Source organism: Thermobia domestica, chromosome 11 (genome assembly GCF_964235325.1).
Source record: "Thermobia domestica chromosome 11, izTheDome1.hap1.1, whole genome shotgun sequence".
Lineage (NCBI taxonomy): Eukaryota > Metazoa > Arthropoda > Insecta > Zygentoma > Lepismatidae > Thermobia > Thermobia domestica.
In genome coordinates, this window is record NC_137464.1 from 210,785,541 (window position 1) to 210,791,540 (window position 6,000).

A 6,000-nucleotide genomic window follows, 5' to 3' on the forward strand; every position below is an offset into this window, starting at 1 on the left:
AGTAATGTGACAGTATCCGTATATTTCCATCGCAGTAGTGGTTATGTATGTTTCTTCACGTCCGTATGTAAAGTTAACGGCCATACGTGTTGGCGCATCCACGCAACAAAGTTAAAAAGTTTTGTAAAAGGCTTGGGGACACCTAGCCTAAAGCCCTGATCTTGCCCTCAGCTGTTGACACAAAATTAAAGCAGTTTTGGGGGAAGAAAACGCTTTGCTGACAACTAAGAGTTTCAGGAAACCGTAACTACATTTCTCAATGGACTGGTTACGAGACTGTAAAAACTTGTATTCTGGTTAAATAAGTGCTTGATGTAATATATATTTATGTATAATAATACCACTTGGAATGTACTTTTCATCAAATAAAATGGTCTTGTTCAACTAACTTCTTTCTCTTTCTTTAGTCAAATTGATACTAATTAGTTTGTGGATGTGTAGTAAATTTGTATTGTCATTATCATTTCACTGTATAAATTTCCATAATTTGTATATTATTATGTAAATTCGTGTTTTAGAATAACATGGTCAAATATTGCCTAAATTGTTTAATTTCAGATTCTACCTAGGTAGAAGTGAAACAATGCGTAGTTGTGATGCTTTTGTGGTGGGTGAGAGGATGATAAGAAGATTCAAATTGTATGTGTTTTAAAATAATCAGTAAATAAGAATTATGAAATGCATGTGTTTTTAAAACAATCAGTAAATAGGAATTATGAAATATTTACCTGCAAGTAACGGAAATTGGAGCAGGTGAATATTTATGCTACATAAGGAAGCTGTAGTGAACGATGCACATTGTCATGAAGTGTCCTTCTAGAAGATATTTTCCAATTTTTGTATACTTTTTGTAGAAAGTTTTTGATATTAAAATATTGCTACTCATTTTATGTCAGTATAGTATATTTTATATTGTATAATCGATCTAGCGTGAAATTGGATTAAGATCCAGAAGTGTTAACTTCCTTATTCCATCATTATTCGGTAAGAGATTACGTGACTAGGTATGCAGTAGAATTAGATGGAATAACTATAAAAATAAACCAGTATTCATGTATTGCAGATCTCTTCCCATGTAGACCAATCCATCGCGTTTCCTCAAAGTTCTTTTCAGATGAAGCAAAAGAAACTCCCCAATTGTTGCCATCCTGATATACCAACATCTAGACCAAAGTCCATTAGCTAAATTCTTAACTCCTCAAACTAGTATTTAAATCCCTCCTTCCGTACTCTACTGGCGATATTTATATCTTGCTAGCAGGACTGACGATATTTATAGTTCTTGCTAGCAGGACTTTTAAATTATAAAGAATACGCCAAAGATATCAAGGCAATGTCTAAATTTTTAATGCCCTTCATTTTGTAAGTGGGTACTCAGGATCCCGGCTTGAAGGGTTATTGCATGACCACTTTCAGCCCATTTTCTTCCGTTCATAATGTATTTTTCCATTTGGTAAATTATCTTTTAGATAGGTCACTGTTAGGATAAGTCAAATCAACTGTAGAATGTAACAACACTGTCCTCGATTTGTTTTATTATTCGGAAAAGGAATAGTTACACTTAAGTTATTATATGAAACCCAAATCTCTTCAGAACAATAAAACAGCCGAGGCATCGAATAGCTGATATTATATTTAAATAGCCACAAGTGCACCGAAAGACGTAAAGAGAACTGTTAATTAATAGTAATATAAATCAGGGCAATTATATGAGTTAACAAGGCATTATGAGGTACCCGTACACAGCACTATCCACTGTTGTTATAAATATTAACATTTAATATGCCTATGTTATGTTGCATTATTATTAATAATGTAAAAAATAATTCAACAATGATGCAAATAACAAGAACAGATAAATATCAACACAAACCTGAATTAACAGTAAACTGTAGTAATTCCCAAGTGGAACAAAAAGAAGTTAAGCATCTCAAGTTTAATGGCAGCCCTTGCCATACAAATTTCTAACTTCAGTTTCGCAACGAACTCGAATAAACTGGGACTACTGCTTTACGGAACCAGTAATTATATTACAACGTGCGCAGTATAAAGTAGTGAATACATACATTATATTTCACCCTTTCACTATATATTTAAATATTTACACAATTAATTTCGTATAAAGAAATACATGAGCAAAGGCCCTTGGATTATCATTCAAACTCTTCACTGTCAAACAAATACAAGAATTCTGTCACGTTACGTACGTCATACCAATGTAACTAGATGTGCCAGATTTTATAATACAGTCCACTAGAAATTTTATTTAAGATGTTGAATAACTGTTGTGAAGGATGACGCCATTGTCTGTAATAGTGTAGTAATTCCTGGAAATGCTAGTAGTAATTTCTGACAACTGACATTCTATAATATGACCAGATATGACAATATTATAGAGAGTTGGGTCATATCACCACAAGGGCGCAGGTAGAACCTAGTCAATAGAGAACATGGACCATTCACCTAAGAGTATCTGAGCTGTGAATCGACTTGCGTGTTGTAATTGTGGCGTGCTTGGGCTTTATCTGTTTATATTCAGATATCTTGATTGGTATTGTCAAGTCTGGTAAAGTCGTAATCAATGCTGCTAAGTTTGGAGTTGGTGCCGATAACTTTCAAAACAATGCCTTTTCTACTGGAAATTTTAGTCACTGTGACAGCATAAACTAAAAGATTTACCATAATTCTTCTAGTCAATACCCTTGGTGAGGAATATCGTTACGATTACAAAAGTTATCAGTCCATATAGTCTGTTTGGCGCCGAACACACAAACTAAAAAATTCAGCGATACATTGAATGGTTATTTCCAAAATGATAAGTTATATTCAATGACAGCATTTATATAATTTGAGCGCCTACTGAAATGAAAATCGTTATTGAAAATAGTTGACAGTTAGTGTTGAATGGGTCATATGTAAACACGTTCCGCGTCGGAATTGTTGCTAAGAAGTAATAAAAATGCCAACAACCACTTTAAATCACAGTGTTGTATTATTTCCCATGTACTTAATAATATATGCTAATATTACGATTTTAGAAAGTTTATGCTGAAATTTGTAAATTATAACCACGATACCGTAAGACATTTGTATCATCAGTACACATGTACATGATTTTTTTTTTTTCTAGGGACACATTGAGAGCTCGTGTGTAACTACAGACTTGAAAGCCCGTGGGAACCTTTTACGGTCCTCCCTCTCTTCTATAACTAGAATTTATAGCTGATAGTTGACATCCTTACAAATATTAATTATTTTTATACCACGCATATAAGAAATATGCGACTCTAAATATAATATGCAATATATATATATATAGTACGTATTTCTAGTTAATGTTTTAACAAATGTAGTATTCTGTAACATATTTTATACCCTAAAATTCCTGTCTTCTTGCTTTAATTTCTGCAAAGTTGTGTATTACGTCGTAGTCCAAGTTTCTAACCAAGTAGTATGGGCCCTGGCCATAGGTCCCGTAGGAATGGCATGTCTGACAGCTGTTCCCTGTGGATCCGGTATCTACCATCAAAAAAAAAGTTAAAAAAAAACTTGGGTAGACATTCTGAATTCCGGGCAGATTGTTTCTATGACATCAATATGGCCGCCAACGAATTTCGACTTACCAAATTTAAAATTTCATAACTTCCTTACTATTCAAAATAAAAGCTTTGTTCTTCTTTTATTTGATAGAGAATATATTGGGCTTTTATTGTAATTATAAAAGTTTGACTTCTATTGCCGCCATTTTTAAATATGGCCGCTCAAACTAGAGAAATCATTTTCACACTACTTTTAAAGTTTTGTGGCAAATAACTTTGAAACGGCTATGTTTAAGTCAAAATATCCTGAAACAAACGTTATGAAGCATTTCAATAGCTTTCAAACGCGACCAAAATCATTGATGTATCTCAATTAATAACGGAGATATTCAATTTTGTATTCGGTTAAGGGTAAAATTTTCTTCTGTAAGTTCGAAGTATTAAAATTGTATCCATAGGATGTCGGCGCCGTGAACTTTCGGTGCCAGAGCTGAAAATGCTGAGAAGTAAGGTTTGAAGAAATGTTTAGAAATAGATCTGCCTTGGAAACGAGAAGTAAGGTTGGATTGGTTAGGTTGAGGATAGCTTTAAACGACTAAGCCTCAAAACTCGAAAATCAAAATTAAGTTGGATTAGATATGCTTAAAATACTAATCATTTCGAACCTCTTTAAATGCCTTTTCACCTTAGTTGCCTCACAATTTCGGCTGTAATTCCTTAAAAAATAAATAAATAAAATTTACACTCTTACACTCTGCTCCGAAACATAGCGTACCCATAACGTATTCAGTAGTCTGACAAAACTATCATTATTTTCTGTAAAATAACACGATATTTAGCATAAACTAATGACTTTATTCTTTCAGGTCTATATTTATATTGTTGCTACTAGAGTTAGGAATTTCTTTTGATATTTACAAAGTACTATTTCCACTTTCAGGATGATAGCGAGAGGCGCAATTTATGTTTAAATTATTTATTCAGGTAATATGCATATATATACCAATTATTCTTGTTTTCTTAGTTTCAGGCTATGAAATATTGAACTTGTAACGATCAGAAACATTCTGTACCATGGCATCAAAATCATATTAATCTCAATCATTAGTTGGAATTAAATTGGCAGCCGAAAGAATAAAAGATCATGAGACTAGTATCCATATTGACATTAACAAATGTATTATTGTCCACAAGTTACGAAAGAAAAAACATGTGCGCCAGTTCTTGGAAGGAAAAATATTCTTCATGTTGCTAAAATAAGGAAAGATGTAGTTTATCAAAGAATGTCTGTAGGAGTTCTGCAATCAGGAATAGAGTTTATTTATCATTGCACTAATACACGTTACAAACAGTACTCTTTAAAGAAGACATTGATGAAGTTAGATTAATGTTTAATTGGAGAAGAAGGAAAAGATGATGATGGGCTTGATAATATTGAGCAGGAAAGGAAAAAATTTCGATTAGATATCACATCTAGATAAAAGCCATCTCAAAACATAAATCCATTCGAAATGAATTGTGTAGTGTGTAATTATAAGAAACGGCGATATTAAAGAAAAATATCGTATTTGTGAAAGTTCCAGAGATTCAGTGTTTCTTGAAGGAACTTTCTGTGTGAAAGATGTACATGCTTGGAAGATGAAACATCTGTTTTTGGGTGTGCCTGTTCTATAACAAGATATGCCTTGAAACTTACATTATAAAGTGCAGAAGGAAAATGAAAATAAAGAAAAGTCAGTAATCAACAAAGAAGAAATGTTGCAAGATGTTTTTCCATTAATTAAAGATATTCTAGATGAAGGTAATGGTTGACACTATCTGAAATACGTCGTGACTACATAAACAAGAAAGGAGAAATAAAGGTAACAAACAAGGAAACGAAACTTTATTTGCTAAAAACGTTTGGATCTGATATACAATTTATAATTCGGTCAGGAAAAATGAACCTAGTTTTGTTTATTCTTTCAAGCTAAGTGTTGATCAGTTAGCTGAAACCATACGAAACACAAGTGAGTAAGAGATGCAGGAGTATTGAATCGTGAAAAAAAAAAAAAAAAAAATGAAATGAAATGAAATCTTGAAGTTTTTCGTCCCACGATTATGCCGGTTAGGCTAAAGGAGACGGTGATGATGAGGGATGAGTGAAATGGTGGAATGAAGAAAGTGGGAGGAAACGGGAGAACCCCGAGAAAACCCACGAGTACGGTGTTTGTCCACCACAAAGTCCACATGGCGCGAGCTAGGATCGAACCAGGGACCCCAAGCACCGGGGGTGAACGCTGTACCACTAAGCCACCGCACCCCCTATTAAATCGTAAGTCGATTTTAAATTGTGATTTTTGTTTGGATTATAACATTGGTAATTCTGAAGCTTTTAAACAATTCTGGACATCAATATTGGTCTTGGATATAGTTTCACAAAATGTATTACATTTGCCAAATATATATATATATTGAATGA

The 6,000-nt window shown here is 33.3% G+C and overlaps 1 protein-coding gene across 3 annotated transcripts in view; it reads left to right on the forward strand.

Annotated features, from left to right (window-relative positions):
- LOC145664702 (UPF0193 protein EVG1) overlaps positions 1-5,587 on the forward strand; it is a 45,531-nt gene extending 39,944 nt beyond the window's left edge. For 2 of the 3 annotated variants that reach the window (XR_014127508.1, XM_081731564.1), the window contains exon 5: positions 559-890. The gene's annotated coding sequence lies outside the window, so the exon portion shown is untranslated. Of the gene's footprint in view, positions 1-558; positions 891-4,563 lie in introns of those variants that run through there. The other variant, XM_081731565.1, reaches the window with a different exon arrangement.
- Positions 5,588-6,000: the final 413 nt, after the last annotated feature.